Source organism: Rattus norvegicus, chromosome 7, assembly GCF_036323735.1.
Source record: "Rattus norvegicus strain BN/NHsdMcwi chromosome 7, GRCr8, whole genome shotgun sequence".
Taxonomy (NCBI): domain Eukaryota; kingdom Metazoa; phylum Chordata; class Mammalia; order Rodentia; family Muridae; genus Rattus; species Rattus norvegicus.
In genome coordinates this window covers 13,880,619-13,903,573 of record NC_086025.1, presented here as the reverse complement: position 1 = coordinate 13,903,573, position 22,955 = coordinate 13,880,619, and the positions used below count along the sequence as shown (strand labels likewise).

Here is a 22,955-nt window from a genome sequence, read left to right as displayed (position 1 = left end):
AAAAACCCAGGATAGTGAAAACTATGCTCAACAATAAAAGAATTTTTGGGGGAATCATCATCCCTGATCTCAAGCAGTATTACAGAGCAATAGTGATAAAAACTATATGGTATTGGTACAGAGACAGGCAGGAAGATCAGTGGAATAGAATTGAAGACCCAGAAATGAATCCATACACCTATACTCATATGACGTATGACAAAGGAGCTAAAACCATCCAATGGAAAAAGAGATAGCATATTATACAAATTGTGCTGGTTCAATTGAACATCAGCATGTAGAAGAATGCAAATCCATCCATTCCTATCACTCTGTACAAAGCTTAAGTCCAAGATGGACCTACACATCTAACCAGAAATACTTAAACTAATAGAAGAAAAAGTGGGGAAGAGTCTTGAACACATGGGCACTAGGGATAATTTTCTAAACAACACACCAATGGCTTGTGCTCTAAGACCAATGATTAACAAATGGGACCTCATAAAATTGCAAATATCTGTAAATCAAAGGATATGGTTGTGAGGACAAAAGGGCAACCAAGAGGTTGGGAAGAGATTCTTACCAATTCTACATATGATAAAGGGCTAATATCCAAAATATGGAAAGAACACAAGATGTCAGACTTCAGAGAACCAAATACCCATATTAAAAGAATAGGGTACAGAGCTAAACAAAGAATTATCACTGAGGAATACTGAATGGCTGAGAAACACCTAAATAAATGTTCTACATCCTTAGTCATCAGGGAAATGCCGACATATACGTGGAAGTTGAAAAATGCTCCATTCAATGACAACTTGGTCAAGGAAGAAATACAGCAAGAAAATAAAGACGTCTTAGAATTTATTGAAAATGAAAATACAACATACCCAAAATTATGTGACAGAATGAAAGCAGTGCTAAGAGGAAAACCTATACCTCTCAGTGCCTGCAAAAAGAAACAGGAGCAAGTATTTGTCAGCAGCTTGACAGCACACCTAAAAGCTCTAGGGCAGTGTTCCTCTTTCTCCACATATTTGCCAGCCATCTTCTGTCAACTTAGTGCTTGATCTTAGCCATTCTGAATACTGTGAGGTGGAATCTCAGGGTTGTTTTGAATTGCAATTCTATGATGACTAAGGATGTTGAAAATTTCTTGAGCTGCTTCTCAGCCATTCAGTATTCCACAGCTGGGAATTCTTTCTTTAGCTTTGTGCCTATTTTTAAATAACATTATTTGATTCTCAGGAATCTAACTTCTCGAGTTCTTTGTGTACTTTGGATATTAGCCCTCTATCAGATGTAGGATTAGTAAAGATCTTTTCACAATCAGTTCATTTCCCATTTATTCTTTTGATAGTGTCCTTTGCCTTACAGGAGCTTTGTAACTTTTTAAGGTCCCATTTGTCAATTCTCCATCTTACAGCATAAGCCATTGGTGTTCTATTCAGGAAGTTTCCCCAGTTGTTATGTGTTCGAGGCTCATCCTCACTTTCTCTTCTTTTGGTTTCACTGTATCTGGTTTTATGTAGAGTTCTTTGACCCACTTGGACTTGAGCTTGGTTCAAGGATATAAGCATGGGTCAATTCACATTTTTCTACATGCTGTCCTCCAGTTGAAGAAACAGCATTTATTGAAATAGCTGTAATTTTTCCATTGGAAGTTTAAGCAACTTTGTAAAAAACCAAGTGACCATAGATATGTTGGTTCATTTCTGGGTCTTGAATTCTATTCCACTGATCTACATGCCTATCCCTGTAAAATTCCATGCAGTTTGTAACATGATCGCTTTGAAATGCAGCTTGTGGTTAGAGATGGTGATTTCCCAAGAAGTTCTCTTACTGATGAGAATTGTTTTCACTCTCCTGGAATTTTTGTTATTCCAAATAATTTGCAAAGTGTTTTTTTCAAACTCTGTGAGAGGTTAGTTGGAAATTTGATGGGGATTGCATTGAATCTGTAGAATACTTTTGGCGCCATGCCATTTCTACTACATTAATCCTGCCAAACCATTAGCATGGCAGATCTATCTAACTTCTGTTATCTGCTTAGATTTCTTTTGTCAGAGACTGGAAGTTCCTGTCATACAAATTTTTCACTAGCTTGGTTAGAGTAACACCAAGGTATTTTACATTGTCTATGACTATTGTGAAGAGTATCATTTCCCTAATTTTCTCAGCCTGTTTATTCTTAATATAAAGGAAGGTTACTGATTTGTTTGAGTTAATTTTATATATGGCCACTTTGCTGAAGTTGATTATAATGTTTAGGAAAATGCAAGTCAAAACAACCCTGAGATTCTACTTTATACCAGTCAGAATGGCTAAGATCAAAATTTCAAGTAACAGCAGATGCTGAGAAGGATGTGGAGAAAGAGGAACAATCCTTCACTGTTGGTGGGATTGCAAGCTGATATAACCACCTTGGAAATCAATATGGTGGTTCCTCAGAAAATTGGACACAGTAATAGCCTAGGACACAGCTATAGCACTCCTGGGCATACAACCAAAAGGTGCTCCAACATATAACAAGGACACATGTTAGCAGCCTTATTTATAATAGCCAGAAGCTGGAAAGAGCCAAGATGCCATTCAGAAAAATGTGGTATATTTACACAATAGTGTTCTCCACAGCTATCAAAAACAATGACTTCATGAAATTCATAGGCAAAGGGATTGAACTAGAAATTATTAACTAGAGTGAGGTAAACAAACACAAAAAAACCAAACCAAACCAAACAAAAGTTCTATGCAACCACTGAAAAGTGGATATAAGTCCAAAACTCCAGTTACCCAAGACAAAATCCAGAGACCACATGCAGTTCAAGAAAGATGATCGAAGTGTGGATGCTTCAGTCGTTAAAAGGGGGAAGAAAAATACTCATAGGAGTAAATGTGGAGACACGTTTGTAGCAGAGACTGAAAGAACAACCATTCAGAGCCTGCCCCATGGGAAGGGGGATATATATATATATATATATATATATATATATATATATATATATATATATATATTAGATAAGATTGTTGATGCCAATAAGCGCATGCTGATAGCAGCTTGACATAGCCATCTCCTAAGAGGTTCAGCCAGTTCATGACAAATACATAAGCAAATGCTAGTAGGAAATTATTATACTGAAAACAGGGTCCCTATTGAAGGAGTGAGAGAAAGGATTGAAGGGGCTGAAGGGACTGGTAACCCCATAAGAACAACAGTATGAACCAACCAGTGCTTCCAGGGACTACACAACTACCCAAAACCTGCACATGGACAGACTCATGGCTCCAGCTGCATATGTAGCAGAGGACGGCCTTGTTGGGCAACAATGGGAGGAGCAGCTCTTGGTCTTTCCAAGGCTGGAACCTCCAGTGTAGGGAAAAGTAAGGGTGAGGAGGCAGGAAGTAGTGTTTGGGGAAGGGGAACACCCGTATAGAATAAGGGGGAAGCAAATGGGATAGGGAGCTTATGGATGAGGTACAGGGAAAGGGAATAACATTTTAAATGTAAATAAAAATATCCCCCCCAAAAAACCAAACAAACAAACAAACAAAAAAAAAAAAACAAACGGAGAACAAAATACAGTTACAAAGAGTGGAATAGGGGCAGAATTAAAGGTCATAAAGAGACTGCCCCACATGGGGATGGGATCCATCTGTTATGCAGCTAAAAAAACCCCTCATTATTGGTAATGCCAATATGTGCTTGCTGACAGCAGCCTTATACGGATGTCTCCTAAGAGGCTCTGCAAGACCACTACTGATATAGATGAGGATACTTGCAGCTATCCATTGGAGTGAGCATGTGGACCCCAATGGAGAGAAAAGAATGAAGGAGGTGAAGGGGTTTTCAACACCACAGGAAGAACAACAATATCACTTAACCAGAGCCTACCAGAGTGCCTAGGGATGAAACCACCAACCAGTGTATACACTAGGACGGACCATAGAGCTCCAGATGCATATGTAGTACAAGTTGTCATTGTCTATAACAATAGGAGCAGAAAAGCCTTTCCACCTGTGAATCTTCTTTCTCCAATGAAGGGAAATGCTAGGGTGTTGGGGTGGGAGTGGGTGCATCTTCATAAAATGAGGGAGAGGGGAGGAGGATTATGGGAGAGTAGGGAAATAGGTTAACATATGAAATATAAATAACAAAATAGTCAAGGAAAATGAAATTAAAAAAACAATTTAGAAAAGAATCATGACTCCAAAATGTTATAGTTCTAAGCAGAAAAATATTTATTAAGTGAGTAAAACAGTGAAAGTTCATACAATCATATCTCAAATTATAGTGTTTTCAAAAGATTTATTACACATGTTTATTTATTTGGAGTTCTTGACAAATAATAGTTGAATCCAGAAAGTTGGTTTTTTCACTGTGTGATACCAGAAGGTCAGACTCCAAATATAAGATTTGCTAAGACGAAGATAATCCATAAAGCCATATTTGGAATATCATATTATAGCCTTATATTTGACAATTAGTGTGGTAGACAATGAGTAGTATTCCATTTAGTTGAAAAATCATGTGACCTATATTTTAAATAAAGTTTTACTCCTATGAAATCTTTTATTGTTAATTGTATGAATTGTGTTTTTCTCTGATCTGAACAAAATAACATAGCATTTTGGAACAAAGATTAGGCTTAGAATGCTTGCACTGGAAGCTAAGATAGAGAAAATCTCTACAACTACCACAGCCTTCCCTGTGGTACTGTGATAGACAGGGAGAAAGGTGACCCAGACACAGCAGAACACCAGCATGCTGAAAGCCAGGAACTTAGCCTCATTAAATATGTCAGGCAGATTCCTGGACAAAAAAGCCATTAAGTAGCTAGTCATAGCCATGACACCCAAGTAGGCCAGTATTCCATGGAAGGCAAGAGTTGAACCCGTGTTGCATAGAATGATGATATATCCATGTTCTGAGTGAGCATCCATTTCAACAAATGGAGGAGATGTACACAGCCATATACTAGTGAATAGTATTTGTATCAGGGTACAAACTGGAATGATCATATTTGGGGCCCTGGATATCAGCAACAACCTTGTCTTTCTTCCTGGAGCAGTAATCTGAAAGGCCATGACAACAGTGATGCTTTTGGCCAACACACATGATAAAGCCACTGTGAAGAGAAGTCTAAGAAGATTCTCCTGCAGGATACAAGTGGTTGTTTCTGGAAGTCCAATAAAGAGCAAAGGACAGAGGAAACAGTGTGTGAGAGTTATGAGCAGGATGTAACTGAGAGATCTATTATTGGCCTTCACAACTGGAGTATCTCTGTAGTTTACAAAGATTCCAAAAATAAGAGCTGTGAGTGCAGAGAATCCAGAGACACGATCATGAGTCCCATCCCCAAGGGATCTTTGTAGGACAGAAAGGTTATAGTTTTCCTGAGGCACTGTGTCCTTTCTGCATTGGTATAGTGAGTTTCTGGACACTTCATGCACTGTTGCATATCTGGTGATAATAGAATTTAGACGTGAATGCATGGTAAAGATTTCCCTTTACCCTGATATGTTTTACATAGTCATTGGATTGCTATTGCAATTATGTTCTCTTGTTATTTTAGCTATAAACAACAGAGTATTATAATGTAAACAATCCTAAAAGGTAAGGTTTCTGCACCTTTCTAAAACCGCCTTAGGAAAAACAAATTATGGAGGAAAGACTATTTTTCATCTTACACCTTATAAATATATCACTGAGGAAAACAGGCAGGAAATCAAGGGGGAAAGAAATAGAGATGAGTCAATGGGGTGAGGTTTTGTATAGCCTTCAAGGAGTGCAATTTTCAAACGATTTTATTATGTACCTCAGGACAACCTCTAAGCCTGTCCCACACATAGTGGACTAGACCAGCCCACAGGAATCACTAACCACAAATATGATCAAGAGGCTTATAAATAGACCAGTCCTTGAAGCCATGTTTTAATCTATGGTTTCTTTTTGTCACATAAGTTGTATCAAATTAAAAATTAAAACATTCAGGACACCACTTTGCAAAAGACCACATATTTTTCTTGGGTCTTCAACTATTCCATGTTTTTTTCTCTTTTTAACAAAAGGATTTGTGTATATTTTTGCAATATGGTTGACACTTTCTTTTCAGTCATGAGAGTACAAAATTACCCAGCAATAACTTATTTAGTCCTTACAACATTTTTTTGTAAAATATTTCTTAATTTCAAAATATATATTGTTGACTGAATTTTCCTCTAAATTGATGGTGGTTTCAGATATATGACACATTCATTTTTATTTATGATTTTCTTTTGTTACAAGTTTTCTCATTCTCATGTTGCGCTTTTTTTTTAAATTAACTGGAGTATTTCTTACTTACATTTCGAGTGTTATTCCCTTTCCCCGCTTCTGGGCCAACATCCCCCTAACCCTTCCCCCTCCTCTTCTTTATGGCTGTTCTCCTCCCCATCCTCCCCCCATTGCCACCCTCCCCCAACAATCCTGTTCACTGGGGGTTCTGTCTTAGCCGGACCAAGGGCTTCCCCTTCCACTGATGATCTTACTAGGATATTCATTGCTACCTATGAGGTCAGGGTCCAGGGTCAGTCCATGTATAGTCTTTAGGTAGTGGCTTAGTCCCTGGAAGTTCTGGTTGCTTGGCATTGTTGTTCATATGGGGTCTCAAGCCCCTTCAAGCTCTTTCTCATGTTGCTCTTAATTGGATACCACTAAATATTTTTTCTAAGTTCTTACATCTTTCCCCAACTCTTTAATTGTTTTGGAAGGAAGATGTCACACATACTAATATGGGTATGTGGATGTCAGAGTAAAGCCAGCAGGACTTATTTCTCTCATCTACTTCAGTGCTTTGAGAACAAATTCAGGCCAGTTTTCTGGGATGTAAGTTCTTTTACATATTAAGTTCACCTCATAGCTATTAAATTACTAAAGCATTAGAAACCTTGAAGATTAAAATATTTTCATGAAAACTCCTTCTTAATAGTTAATTTACATTTTCTTTGTTCTTCTAGTACAAATTTGAAAGACTATATTCTTGTGAATCAATGTCGACAGTAAGAAAAGTATATGTTCTTGGTAGTGTTTAATTTCACATATCCTGCTGGGTATAACTTTCAAAGTTTTTGTAAAGTTTCATTTTTAAAATTATTTTCATTTAATTTTTTCAAAAAAACATGTAGAGATTCTGTGCATTTATTTCTTTTTATAGACAAATTTGCTTTTATTTGCCTAGTTTATTTTGTATTACACTCTCTTCTCACAATAGTTAACATTTTCTCAGTATGTCTTTTAATGGTAAAGTCATATTCTTATATTATTGTATTCTGCTCTATTTTTTTATTTACTTTTGTTGTGGTGTCATTTTAGCTTCTTATGTGTGTATTTTACAGAGAATACCAATTCATTCATTAGTGGTGATTGAACTGTAAGACAATCATTTACTTTGTGTAAGTTTAAAGGTTTGACACATTCTACCATATGTCTTCAGTAGTTTATATTTTTAGTGTCACACATAATTGTATCTGTGTTTTAAAAGAAAATTAAACATGAGATTGGTATAGGCATATATAATTATTTATTCCATTCCATCGCTCCAAAACGAACACATCTCTGTAGAGTCTAAACATTACTATATACTGATGAAAGTATTTTGAGGTAATATGTGATATGCTCCTTCTATATCCACTTCAAACTCATGAATGTAACTATTATGTCTTCAGTCTGCATAGATCAATTATAACGAAGTTAACAGTTTGGTAGGCTTTGTGTTCAGTCTCAATATGTCCTACAGATGGAACATATGTCTACTTTGTTTATTGTGAAATAATGAAAAATAATAAATAAAACTAAAATTATCATATCCCTTTCAGAATTGAGATACTTTTAATGCTAGGAATATATGCAAAATGAAAATTATGCAAAATTCCAAATGAACAAGCAAATGTCAATTTTATATCACTAATAATATTAGGAAATCCTCTCTACTTACCTTTCTTATTCAACATAGAGGGATAGAAGACTTATTCTACCCCTGAAGATAACAGGATTTTCCTTTTGTTTATTGAACTTATTATGGCAGGTTCTGAATTTTGCCCAACTTTGCTTGGAACTAAGTATACTGCAATTTAATTAACTGTGATGTGATCCCAGGTGTGTGCAGCTGAGTTTGGCTTATTTACCCCAACACTTTTGGATGTACCCATATAATGGTGCAACAAAAGGTGGTCATGTGATGGGTTCTCATTTCAAAAGCTGTCAGACAACTTTCCCCACATTTATATTTTCTTTCTAGTGGGGTAAATGAGGAAGTCCGTGCATTTGGCATTTGAGAATTGATGAGTTAATGGTTAATATTACACATTATGAACTTTTAGAACATCATCATTGTTGCCACAGTTATACTATTTCAGATGTTATCTAATTATATTTTCATGTACATTAATAGATATGTAAATAGTAAATTATGAAGGATTATTTATTTACTCATGAAAGAATATGTCTGCAATTATAAAATGCTATACAAAATATGGATTCTACTTTCAGATGCATCCCATGAGTCTCTGAATATCTCGGTCTTGCAAAATGTTCAAAATAATTTAAGTCTACTTTATAACTCATTGTTGCAGAAGAATTAAGTATTCTGAAGATTTGGCAGTAAAATATTGTAATACACTTAATTTAGAATATTAATAATGCTGTAAAACAATGATAAAACAGAAAAATATTGCACTAAGGAAAGGAAATGCACTTTCTTGACACTACATATAAAAGAAGATTATTAGAGAACTATCAAAGTAAACTAAAATCTGAATTTTACCAAGTCATAAGAGTGATTGATCCAGAACCATAAAGCCCAAAAATTCCTGTCAGAGATCTGCCACATAAGGATTATTAAGGTTAATCCCTTTCCCAATACCTATTACAACAGGAATATATAGTGAGCAAACCAACCAAATGGGTAAATGTCCTTGAAAGAACACACACACACACACACACACACACACACACACACACACAAATATCCAAGACATTAAAAAACATAAAACACAACTCTCCCACTATGACAAGCCCTGTATATCATAACACAATTAAGCACAAGAAAATGACCCCAAAGCCAATCTTATAATGTTGATTAGAAGCCTTTAAAGAGGAAAGAAAAAAAAACGTTTAAAACACAAGAAAATGCATCAAAGAGGTAAAGGTCTTTAAGGAAGAAACAAATAGATCCTTTACAGATACACAGGAAAATATAATAAAAAGATGAATGAAATAAAAATAATTTGCAAGATCTGAAAGGGGAAATGGAAGCAATAAAGAAGGTAGAAATACTCTAGATGGAAAACCTAGAGAAGGGACCTGAAACAACAAATTCAATAGACATCAGCAACAGAATATAGGCAATAGAACAGAGAATTTCAGACATAGAAGATAAATTTAAAAAACATTCTCATCAATTCTCAATGTACATTATTCAATGAACATATTGAATCAAAATAAGGAAATCCCAATGAAAGTGTTAAAGAAAAGACTGAACTAGCTGAAGAGGTTTGCAATTCCATAGGAAGAACAATATCAACAAACCAGACTCCATCAGAGCTCCTAGAAACTAAACCATGGATCAATTAGCACACATGCAAGGACCTATGACTTCAGCAACATATGTAGCAGAAGCATGATCCACTATCATGGAGGAAAAGTCATTGGTCCTGTGAAAGTAAATTTCCCCAATATAGGGTAATGCCAGGGCACTGAGTTTGGAAAGGGTGGGTGGGAGTGATAGCATCCTCATAGAAGCAGGCGAGGGGGCTATCAGATGGGGGGAAAAGGGATAACGTTTGAAATGTAAATACATAAAATATTCAATTGAAAAAATACAAGAAATCTGAAATACCATAAAAAGACCTAACCTAAGAAGTATAGAAATTGCTGGAGTTAGAATCCCAGCCCAAAAGCCTAGAAAAAAATTCTCAATAAAATCATAGACAAAGTCTTTTCCAACCAAAAGAAAAAGAGCCTACAAAAATATCTTGTAAGCTCTATAAACCCACAGATGGTAACCTAGACCACTATACATTACAAAACTCACAATCACCATAGATAGAATACTCAAGATATTTGAAGACAAATCCAAATTCAAGCTGTACCTCTCCATAAATCCAGCCTGACAGAAAATACTGCAAGAACAATTCCAACCCAAGGGATAACTACACCCAGAAAACAAAGCAAAGAAGTTCAAATCACACACACACACACACACACACACACACACACACACACACACACACACACATACACACACACACACACACACAAATACACATACCCACATAAACACACACACATACAAACACAAACATGCACACCACATACACAACCATGAGCAGCATCAAAATAAGAGGAATTTATAATCACTACTCAGTAATACCTCTCAATTTCACCGGACTCAATTCCCCTCTAAAGAGGCACATCCTAAAAGTAAGGCTGCAACACACCTCAGTAAATAACAGAAATTACCTGGAGAAAAGGGCTAGAAAAAAGTTTTACAAGCAAGAAGACACAAGAAACAAACAAGTGTAGCCAGTATAATACATAATAAAATAGATTTTCCACCAAACGTATTCAAAATAGGCAGGGTACACTTCATATTAATAAGAAGAAAAACCTTCGAAGAGGTTATCTCAACTCTAAATATCTCTGCCAAAAAACCTAAATAGCATCCACATTTATAATAGTAACATAGTTAAAGCTTCACGCACACATTTAAGCCTACACATTAATAGTGAAAAATTTCAATAACCTTCTCTCTATGACAGACAGGTCTTCAAGAAAAAAGTTATACAGAATATAACAAAAGTAGCATATTATGAATCAACTGGAAGTAAAAGATCCAAAGGATATTTTACTCAAATACAAAAGCATATATCATCTTCTAGGTACATCATGGATCCATTTCCAAAATCAAACATATGTTCTGTCACAAAAGAAGCTTCAACAGCAACAAAAATTGAAATAACACCTTGGAACTTATCACACCACCACGGATTAAAAGTTGGACTTCAATAACAATGGAAAGACCAGCATATGCACTCATGGAAATTGAACAAGTCTCTACTAAATGATTTCTGGATCATGGAAGAAAGAAGGACAGAAATTAAGACTTTCTAGAAGTCAATTAAAATGATGGTACAATATACCGAAATTTAGGGGAAACAAGAAAAGCAATGCTAAAAATAGAGTTCCTAGCACTAAGTTTCTTCATAAAGAAAATGTAAAGTTCTCATAAAAGCACGTTAAAATTAGCCTAGATATTTCTAGGAAAAAAATTATCACACAGACCAAAGAAGAATGGAAGTCAGGAAATAATCAAAATAAGGGCAAACTTAGTGAGAAACAAACAAAACAAAGAATTAACATAACAGAGAGCTAGTTCTTAGAGAAAATAAGCAAGATAGTTAAAACATTAATCAAAATAACCAAAGGCAGAGAGACATTATCCAAATAAACAATATCAGAAACGAAAATGGGGACAGAACAATAGACAATGAGGAAATTAAAAAAAATCCATAAATTGGAAAAATCTAAACAAAAGATGCATGATTTTCTAGACAGATACCACTTACGAAAGTTAAATCTAGGTCAAGTAAATTATTTAAAGGTACCATAAACCAAAAATAGAACCAGTTATCAAAAGTCTCTCAACCTAAAAGTTCCAGGGTCAAATGGCTTAATTCCGGCCTTCCACCAGATATTAAAAAAAGAGCTAATACCAATACTACTCAAAATTTCCATAAAACAGAAACACAGGGGACACTGAAAAAAATCATTATATGAAGCTGCATACAACCTGATACATAAACCACACAAAAGCTCAACAAAGGAACAAAAAGTTTGGAGTGATTTCTCTTTTAAACAATAATGCAAAATCACTCAATAAAATATGAGGTAACCAATTACATTAACACATAAAATATATATACCACCCAACATGATCCAGTAGGTTTCATTCTAGAAATGAAGGGATGGTACAATGCATGAAAATGTATCATATAAACAAAGCTAGATAAACAAACTGAAAAAAACCACATGCTCATCACATTATATACTGAAAAAGGCTTTGACAAATACCAATAATCTTTCCCTAAATTAATCTGTCAGAAAAAAATTAGGAAAGAGAGCCAAAGGCTATTCCTCTACTTCAGTTTATCAATTGTATTGTTCCAGTATATTATCTATTAAAACAATACATAAGAATGATTTATACTTTTGGCCATTGCAGATATTATTGCCTCAAGAAATCAGTGTCTCACAGCATAGACGAATAACTTAGGGAATTACATTAGAAATGAAAATTTAAAAAATCCAATAAAAAGAAAAAGGAAAAGAAATAGAAAAAAATTTGATTCTGAGAGATTCTACCCAGTACCTGGCTCAGATAGTTGCTAATACCCACATTGAAACAGGAGAATCAATTTAGGGACACTTATGGAAAAATAGCAGGAAAGATTGTGGGACAAAATGTATAGAAATTTTACAAAAAAAAAACAATAGAAATATGTGACTTGGGCCCTTGGGCCTCACAGAGACAGAAGCACCAAGCAAAGATGTTACAGGGGCTGGCCCTTAGTTTCTCAACACACATTTAGTAAATGTGTGACCTGTCCTACATGTGGGTCTATCAGATGCTCAGCTTGGTATATATGTGTATGTATATGTATGTATGTATATGCATATATATGTGTGTATTTATGTGTTTGTGTGTATGTCTATGTGTGTATATGTTTGTGTGTGTATATTTGTGTGTGTGTGTGTGTGTGTGTGTGTGTGTGTGTGTGTGTGTGTGTGTGTATACAAGGTCTCCAAAACTTGTTGTGTGACATATGTTCTAGTTGGTTTGGTCTCCCTTGTCTGGCTTCAGTAGGAAATGATGTCACACACCCACAGAAACTTACTGTGTCAGTGTGATACCGAGAGGAATAACAGGTGCTGCTCAGAGGAGAAGGACACAGGGAATGGTAATAAGGATTGTGAGAGGGAGTGAACAGAGGAGGAACAAGCAAGATGTAAAATGAAGACATAGAATAAATAAATATAGTAGCTAAAAATACAGTTTCAAGTACATGAAGAATTAATGCTCAGAATATTGTCAGTTAAATTCTTTATTTCTGTGCAACATTCTTCTATGCTGTGAGACACTGATTTCATGAGGCAATAATACCTGCAATTGCCAAAAATAGAAATCATTCTTATGTATTGTTTTAATAGATAATATACTGGAACAGTACAATTGATAAACTGGAGTAGAGGAATAGCCTTTTGGCTCTCTTTTCTAATTTTCTCTGATAGATTGACTTTGTCAGAACACTGTGGAAAGAAAGGAAAATCTTTTGAGTGCCTTGTCATTTACCTGTCTCATTGGAAATCTCATTCTCTTGGCAAGGAATGCAATCAAAGCAACAGTTAATCTTGCCCGGCTGGCTGATTTTCCTAAATCCAGGAGAGCAACTATCACTGCAGACAGACTTAGGGGACTGAAAAATATTTTATATGAGGTAAAAAATACATAAATATGAATCAGTGCAAAAGTAAAGGATTTTTTATAATACAGATCATTTATTAATTAAATTGCATATTTAAAAGTATAGGTTTTTGCTGTGTTCCTCCATTATTTTCATGTAGCATGACATACAAGTACATTCTGTTTTATGTTAGGTCCTAAGACTATAAACTCAATAAGATCTGTAAAGATTTTTGAAGATGTAGGCAAGAAAGGTTATGTTAGTTGCTGTGAAAATATCTAAGGAGGGCATGTTGGGACTCCAGAATGACTCTGTCCCTGAATTCCTAGCTACCCAAATGAGGAGATTCATCTTCTATGTGTCTCTCTGTCAGCATTGTATGAATTAATGTCATCATAAAAACAAGTGATGGGGCATTTCTGAGAAGTGTTTACTACATTCAATTAGCTAAGTTTTGAAAATCTTCTCAAAATGAGTGCTATCATTTTTGCAATACGAATTGAAATGTAAATCATGTTCTGTCAGCAGCAGCCCTTACTGTCTTATCCCTGATTTTTGAGGAAATCTTCCTGATTTTCTAAAATCAATGATCCCTGCCATAATGGACATCATCCTAAATCCTTGATGGGAAACACAAAATCCTTTCCTCACATTAATTTTGTTGCCTACATTTTTATAACAGACAGGTAAGGAAAAAGGGCTTGCTCTGACTTTGCTGATTTGTTTCTCAAATGCCTAAGTAAAGCCCAACTGTACATATCAGTTGTGTTAGAGTTTTTATTTTTGTAATAAAAGAACACAATAAGAGCAATGTATGAATAGAAATTATCATTTCATCCCCCACTTCTATGTCACCATTTTTCAACACTAAAATTAAGGACAGTTCTTAAAGTCAGGAAACTGAGAAAAGAGTTGAAATGAAGACCATAGAGGCCTTTTCCATAGTGACTTGCTAGTTAATCATGTCATTTTCAGGTTTCTTTCTTGGAAAACTAAAGATGCTTTGTCACTTCTGTCATTTTAATGTATGTAAATTAAATGAAAATTCTACTATGTAAATGCTGTATCAATATAACTCCAGAGTGGTTTGGCTTCAGGCCAGGTTTGTAAATATTTTCTCTACTGACATTCCTCTTCCTGGATAAGTCTAATTTATGTCATGTTAATAGTTTTTTGGTTACAATGACTTCTTACACAGTGAATTCATATCCTGGCTTTAAATGACAAAATAATTAGATTATTTGATAATATCAAAAATCAGATCCACAAGAATGAGTGAGCAGTCAATAAAATTCTTTATATTTATATTTATGAGTGTATTGATGGGGTCTACATAAACAACCATGGACCGTTATGTACAGAATCATACATAATTTACATGCATTAGAGTCTTTTAAATAAGAAATATACACACCTCTGTAAATAATATGGGCCATTGAATCATTTGTTCATATACTGACATTCGTTGGCCTTGGGAAGATCTTGGAGAAAATTTACCCACATTCACAAACAGTGAAAGGCCTGTTGGGAAATTCCAAAGGTTGATAATATCATACTCTGGATCTGTCTTCTTTTTCCAGTCAAGGACGACATGGTCACCAACAGAATTTATCACTTGAATATTCTTCAGAAAATGGTGAAGCTAAAAGATATGTGAAATACTATAAAAAAGTTATAATCTTAGACATGTAATAGAACTACAAATATGAAGTTTTTTCTTCCTATAATGTATTATATTAATACTATTTAAAATTATTTTTCTATAAGGTTGAACAAAGGACATCTCAGTTGAAAATAAGTATAATTTGGTTTCTTATATGTCAGTTTTAGAGAACGATCTAATCTAAGAATTACAAAATGATCAAGGAATATAGTGTGAATAAATCTCAACTTCTTTCAATATAGCCAAATCCAATTTTCTGAATTTCTTTCACAGATTTCATATAGAGTGTGAGTTTATCTGGTTTGATTCGTATTCAGAAATAGTTTAAAGAACATATCTAGTGTTGCATGGGAATATTTCACAGGTTTTGTGAGAATGTGCAGGAAAAGCTGGAATTTCCTGAGATATTGCCAAGATCCATATCCCAGTTGGTTTTACCAAGAGTTATTCTCTTAAATGAAAACCTCCACATAGACATGGGAGTATTTTCACATTTAAGTTCTGAAGCATATATTACCTTTAGTAGACTATTAAAAGAAAAATTAGAATCTATGCTAACTATTTTGGGCTTTTAAAAGGATCAGTTAAGTCACTGATGTTACGATACAGTGAAAGGTGTATTACCTGCCAGGGGAAATACATATTGTTATCTTTGTTTGACTGTGATTGAATTTGGTACTGATTGAGAATCATCTCATGGAGGCTGTGGGCAATGGCATACACAGCATTGTACACATTGTATCTCTCTTCAGACATTACCATATCAAATAATTTCTCTGGCAACGATTCCAAGGAGGCATTGGGCATACAGTTTTCAAGTATTTTACAATCAGTATGTGAAAATGAGCAGTTGAAATATGAACTCCACAGGAAATGAAGAAAAGTATCTTCTGGGTACTTGATAAGTGTTGCCTCTTTAATAAAATTTGTGAAACCAAGAATCTCCCCATGATTGGGTGAAAAAGTGAGAATCCCATGGGATAAACTTAGCATGTTATATTCTGGATATTTTGAGCCTAGCAATTTTGAGATTGTGACCCAAACTTTTCCCAGTATGGACTTTCTGTAGATATTTTCTGTTTCAAAAATATAAAATCAATGTCTTCATAAATTATGACCACTTTTGCTGATGAATCCACATTATAAAAGAAAATTAAATTTGACAATCGATATATTTTTCCCCTATTAACAATATTGCCCATACAAAAGCTATGCAGATTTTATTATTGTCCAGCTCCTTTGTCAAGTCTGATATAAACTGAGTACCACTATGGTCATCTGTGGTGACCAGTCCCACATAAGTCCAGTTGAAATAAAGCATCAAAGTGACAATACCACACAGTAGAGATGCTCCTTTAGGGGCCACCTTGTACAGAGAAGGAAACTGACTTTTGTCATTCAGAATATTATCAAAAAGCCCCAGAGAAAGCTGAAAGAAAAATAGTATGTAATACTTTATGAAAGGAATTGCTCTTTTAAGAAAAGAAAAAAAGCTTATGTCATAAACAAAAGATTGAAGTGATAGATATGAAAGTGCTGAACACTTCCTAATGATAAACCACTATTTCTCAGTATTTTATAGAAAATTAAGGAAGAGACTCAAGATTTTACACTCCCATCTCTACAGTACCATATTTCAAAATAAAAGGATGAAAGTGTATTTTCTGACTCTGTGGTTGTTCTTTTCCACTAAGCAATCAAAATAGCTCCCTTTTATTTTGTACATACCTACAACTTGAAAAAAGAGACCTGGCAGCCCATCTCTCACCTAACTTTCACTCACCTGTGGAAATTTATAAAGATTCAGCAGTCTCGCAATATTTTCAGATGTTTTCCATGATATTCCTGTAAGTGCTGCAGCTAATTTTCTCTGTTGTCTACAGCTGTAATTAGGAATGGACGTGCTCAAGCCCATGAGCCAATACAATATATTCCTCAGAATATTCCTTGTATAATGTGGCAGAGTATAAATCTCAAGTCCCAGAGAGGTGTTTGGTAAAATGTTTGAGTTCGAGTTGATCTCATTGATGACAAGTAACATGGCCAAAACAAGTTGGTACTGCTGTACATTGCTCCTGCATAGAAGTATTATAGAATTTCTATGGGGATCTCAGAATAGTTTCAACTAAAAAAATTTAGTGCAATGCCTTATACAGTTTGAACATTTATGTTTTGATAGAAAACACACTTTTATGTCTGCAAATTAATTGTTTCTATTCAAATGGTGTGCTATGGCATTTGAAGTTGATGAGATATATAAGTGGCATACTTATTAATTGCAGGGTCAGTAGACATAGCTTCCTCTGATACCAAGATGTGGGGATATAACTTAATTTTTCCCTTTAATGATGTGGGAATCTTTCACTAAGCATTCTATTTTTTTTGAGCTTTCACCCTCAAAAAATATACAGAAAACAATTATTTATTCATTAAGCCCCCAGATTCCTGAGATAGGTTATTATGAAATAGCCCACTTAATATTTTCAATCTACCTGATGTATGTATGTATGTATGTATGTAACTGCACACTGTGAGTGTCAGGGTATCTGTTTTTGGTGTATTTATATATAAATGTCTTGGTGTTGGGAACACATCCCAATGCTTGTACATGAAATACAGATGATAACTTCTGTGACCAAATTGTTTTTGAGCTTCTTCATATTACATGTCTCTGTTATTATCCTTGTATGTTCCATAGGCGTTACTCTGAATTTTCTGTCTCATCATCCCTTGTCCTTTTAAGAATACTACCAATGTATAGGGTGCTGCTATTCTCAGTTTGATGTTGGCTCTGTGAATATGAACTCATGTTCCTCACCTATAATGTAACAACTTTATATGATATGTCATCCCTCACTTTTACAACAATAACATTTAGTGAAGAATATACATTATACTTGGGAAGGTAATTCTACATACATATGTGGAGGTAAAATATAATACATCCAATATACATTGTTCAAAAGTTATGTGTCACTATTCCTAATTTTTCAAATTGGTTCTTGGTTCGATATCCAAATTATAATTCCTATGAACATACTTGAATAGATTCATAAAATTCCATATTGTTTTCATCTTTTCTAATACATCTGTTGCCAAATAGATTAATTCACTGAAGTTTATCTGAGAATTAAAAAATGCCCCAGCATTTCACACTTCAGTATGGTCAAACTGGATCCTCCTCTTTAATACCCTATAATTTTCAAAGTAGGTTTGGATCTTTAAACCAGGCATAAATGATTTCTAAAACCATTTCCTTATCCAAAGAAAAGTGTAGTTCTTTTAGCTCACAAAAGAATATTTCTGTTTCAATAAATAACTAAAGAATCAAAGAAGTTGCCAACAATGGGCATTCCAAGAAGAACTGAGAAATCTACAGCATATCTCCTGCAATTAACCTTGGGGAATGTTGTTGAAGTTTGGCCCAAAACATAATAAGAGTTAGATGACTAAGAGAATATGCTTTATAAGTAAGAGAGAAGATACACACGATACCCCAACAATATAGTTTCAAATAGAACAAATGAACTAGAACAACACCTGTAGACCTGTGTTCACAGGGTGAGAACTCTGAGAGACTCATTAATACATTTTGGACAATAGGCAATGAATTACTGCTGAAAGCACGAGAAATAGTCATTTGGGGAAAATGAGCATCAAATTACTTTTCCAATTCCAATTATTCAGTCCCAAAACCATATGTAGATATGCCATATTAAATGGGGTCAAAGAGCTGTAGGTATATAAATATATTGTGCATAAGTATATCAGTAATAACAATAGAAAATGAGGTCATTAGTTTCAGAGGAATAAATTGGAAGGTATGAGATAGTGTGGAGACTGACAGAGGAGATTTTGAAACAGGAAAGTTATTAACAAATGATATAATTATATGATGAAAATAAAAATGTATTACAAAAATATAAATTATTACAAAATTGTAGATTAGGTAGGATACTAATTCTGAGTCATATTATGTTTTAAATAATAAAATAACACTTTAGCTGATTATGTAAGGTGAAAGACAATGTAAGTACAAAAAATTCATGGCATGTTGTTGGATGGCCTATAGATAGCACTTTCTTCCCCAATGAATAACTATTTTTCAAAGACAACTAGCTTGAATAAGAGAAAAACTATCTTATATTCATATTTCAAACCCATACATATTACAGTTATGGTAGTTTTTTGTAGGTAGGTAAAACATCTATTTTAGGTCCATCCTAACAATGAACTTTCCTATCCTGGCACTTCCTGCCTTCTTCTCACCATTTCCAACATTATATCCATGTTGAGTACTGATAATGTCAACAGAATCTGACTCTTGGGTAGTCACATTAAATCTACATGGAGTATAAAATCTTGGTCCGACACAATGATTATTACACTTTTTGGCTTCCAGTTCTGTTTTGTACAGAGTTATTTCAGGTGCAAGAGTTTATAAAAATGAAAAAATATTGCAGATTGTGCATACCACAACCTTGCTTATATGAAATATAGAAAGGAAAGTTTTGGTAGTAAAAATTAAGTATACATGGCACCAGAAAAATCAATTCCCATATCTCAGGCTTTTTTCTCACTTTTGGACAATGATTCACCTATATTTTAATTGGAAAAACCTCAAAATCGTCATTTTTTGAAGAAGATTTAAAGTGATGAGGACATGGATATATCTACGTGTCATGGTCCATGGTTACAATCATTTGACCCAGAGCAGAGTGTATGCACATATAGAGAATGAAAGTTATGGCTTGAACATGCTTGGCAAACTACTATACCATCTACAATACATCCTTATTCTTTCATTTGTAGTACAACACTAATCAATACTATTAGGTAAATGGAGAAAATCCACATAGAATGATCTCATATAATAATTACTATAAATGCTACCTAAAAAAACATAGATTCTCATAATTAGAAACATAAAAATCATATATGAAAGTTTAAATCTTTACTTTTATTAAATAAAAGACAAAAACAGTTCAAATGTAGGTCTAAAAAATGTTACACATCCGTACTGTCAGAATACAATTTAAGAATTCAACACAAGGGTTGGGATTTAGCTCAGTGGTAGAGCACTTGCCTAGCAAGCACAAGGCCCTGGGTTCGGTCCCCAGCTACGAAAATAAAAGAAAAAAAAAAGAAAAAGAAAAATCCAAAAAGGAAAAGAAATTCAAACAGTTTGGTCTGGAGAGATGCCTCAGTGATTAAGAGCACTAACTGCTCTTTACAAGGTCCTGACTTCAAATCCCAGCAACCAGATGGTGGCTCACAACCATCTGCAGTGGTATCCAATGCCCTCATCTGGTGTGTCTGAAGAAAGTGACAGTGTTCTCCCATACATAGAATAAATAAATCTTTTAAAAAAATTCAATACAGTAAAAATGAAAATACATTGCTAGTTTCCAAAGTGAGTAAAATAACTTTTAACGTTTTCATACGATGAAATGCAAACACTCTGAGAGGAATAGTATTAGTTCATATATATGTATGCCCATAAACAGAAATTGGGAAAGTGGAGAAAAGTACATAAAAAAGTCAATTACACTTCCTATAGAAATTTAAATCAAACAATTGAGTTCTTTGGAGAAATTTGCTTAGAATTGATAGTATCTCTCTATGAAGTATTATGTCGCTGGAAGGAGTGTCTCTCTGTATGGGATTGGGAATTATTAAACTGGCAGGCAGATATTGATAGTGATATTTATTATGCCCATCACAGTTCTTATATTTTGTGAACATTTTTTCTATCTCATTTATGTATTGGATAAAATACATATCTAAAAGATAATAAGTGAGCACAAAGTATACTGCAGAAACTCTGAGATGCTGGGAAGTAAAAAATGCAAAAACAGAATGTTTGCCAGCAGGAAACACAGATGAAAGGATGGATATAAAGAGGAGAAGACAGCTAGAACTGACCACATTCAGGACATAGTCACATGATTTGCCACTTTAAGCTAGCTTGTAATCACCATAGATAATTAGAGACTGAAGGAAAGACCATACAGAAACTGCCCCACCTAAGGACCAGTCCCATAAAAAGACAACAATCCCAGACAGTATTGGTGATGCCAAGAACTGTTTTCAAAAGGAGCACATTGTAGATGTCTCCTGTGAGGCTCTGCCAGAGCACGACAAATTCAGAGGCAGATGCTCTTAGCTAACTATTGGACTGAATATGAGGATGCCAATAGAGGAGTCAGAAAAAGGACTGAAGGAGTTGAAGGTTTTAGAACCCAATAGGAAGAACAACAGTACCAACCAACTAGACACCCTAAAGCTCCTAGGGATTAAACCATCAACCAAAGAGTACACATGAAGCAACCCTTGGCTTCAGGCACACAAGCAGCAGAGTATGGCATTGTCAGGCAATAATGGGAGGAGAGGCCCTTAGACGTATGAAGACTATTGAAAGTTAATGCTACAGCTGTGAGGTGGGAGTGACTGAGTTGAAGGGAGAGCAGGGAAGGGCAGATGGGATAGGGTGCTTCTGGAGGGGAAACCCAGAAATTGGTTAACATTTGAAATGAAAATACATAAAATATCCAGTACAAAATGTATAAATAAAACTTTTAAACTTTAAAATATTAGAAAGCAAAAGTGTCATTATTCTGTTAGTGCAACTATATCTCTATAATCTTAACATTTACAATATAAAAGCAGGTAAACCTGTGAACTCCAAACCAGACCCACATCATGAGTGACAGTGAAGCCCTTGATATACAATGACCCCAATCTAAATGAAAATGAAAAATTTGAAAAAGAAAAATCACTTTGAAGACACATTATTTTTAAAAGTAACTAAATTTGAAGCACTTCAATAAGAGACTCTAGAAGTCAGGGTAAAGAAATGGTAGTTAAAATAACAGTACTACACTATTAAAACAGACAGCCAGGTTTAGAGGTCAGAATAAACTATGAACACTTAGCCCAATATATTTAAATCATAGGATTCTTTATGGGGACATGAAAGCCATACATTGGAGAGAGCATCTTTTCATTGAAAACCTGGAATATACAAAAGTTCACACATGTTAAGACTGAACGTTTTGAATTTTTTCTCATTCTTTGGGAAATCTTTGTATTTATTGATCTCATGCAAATTTTATAGATATGTGAGGACTGTTCAACCTCTAGAATCAAGAACATGCATCCTACTAAGAACACTTGCTCAACGATATTTTTAGCAGCTTAACAGATAAAATCCAGATTCAAAAACAATATAGATCCCCCTGAACCTTATATAATGTTACTCAGCAATTTAGAAAATAATAACATGGACTTTGGATCTAGAAAAAAATCATCCTGTGTGAGGTTACCCAAACACAGAATAAACACATGGCTTGCACTCACTTATATTAGCTGTTAACTAATGATAATTTCACTACAGTCTACAAAATTTGAGCATCTAAGTAACACGGGCATCTTTAGGGTGGAAGCATTGATTTTTAAAATGTAGCAAATAACAATGCTATGCATTTATAAATAACTTATTGGCAGAACTCAGTGCCTGCTCCTCCAAAGTACAAAGCCTGTCTGTCTCCCAGGAAGTCTGCCCAAATCAGGGACAATGATGAGACATCCTACCCCAATATTTGCACCAGCTGGGACCCACACACATATCAGCAGATATGGAATATCTCCTGCTTTGTAAGAGTCCAAAAGTGCTCCAGTATGTACTTTCACCTGCAGCCATGGGAGATCACTATATGTTCCCACAAATTTGTCTGCCTTCCAGGGGTTTAGCTTATGAATGAACACAGAAAGGCTGCTCTAAACAAAGACACATGATAATCACTCTAACCAG

At 34.7% G+C, this 22,955-nt stretch overlaps 1 pseudogene; it reads right to left on the bottom strand.

The window, feature by feature from the left end:
- Positions 1-4,512: 4,512 nt before the first annotated feature.
- Positions 4,513-17,183, bottom strand: Vmn2r116l-ps3 (vomeronasal 2, receptor 116 like, pseudogene 3; annotated as a pseudogene).
- Between the last annotated feature and the right edge of the window lie 5,772 nt (positions 17,184-22,955).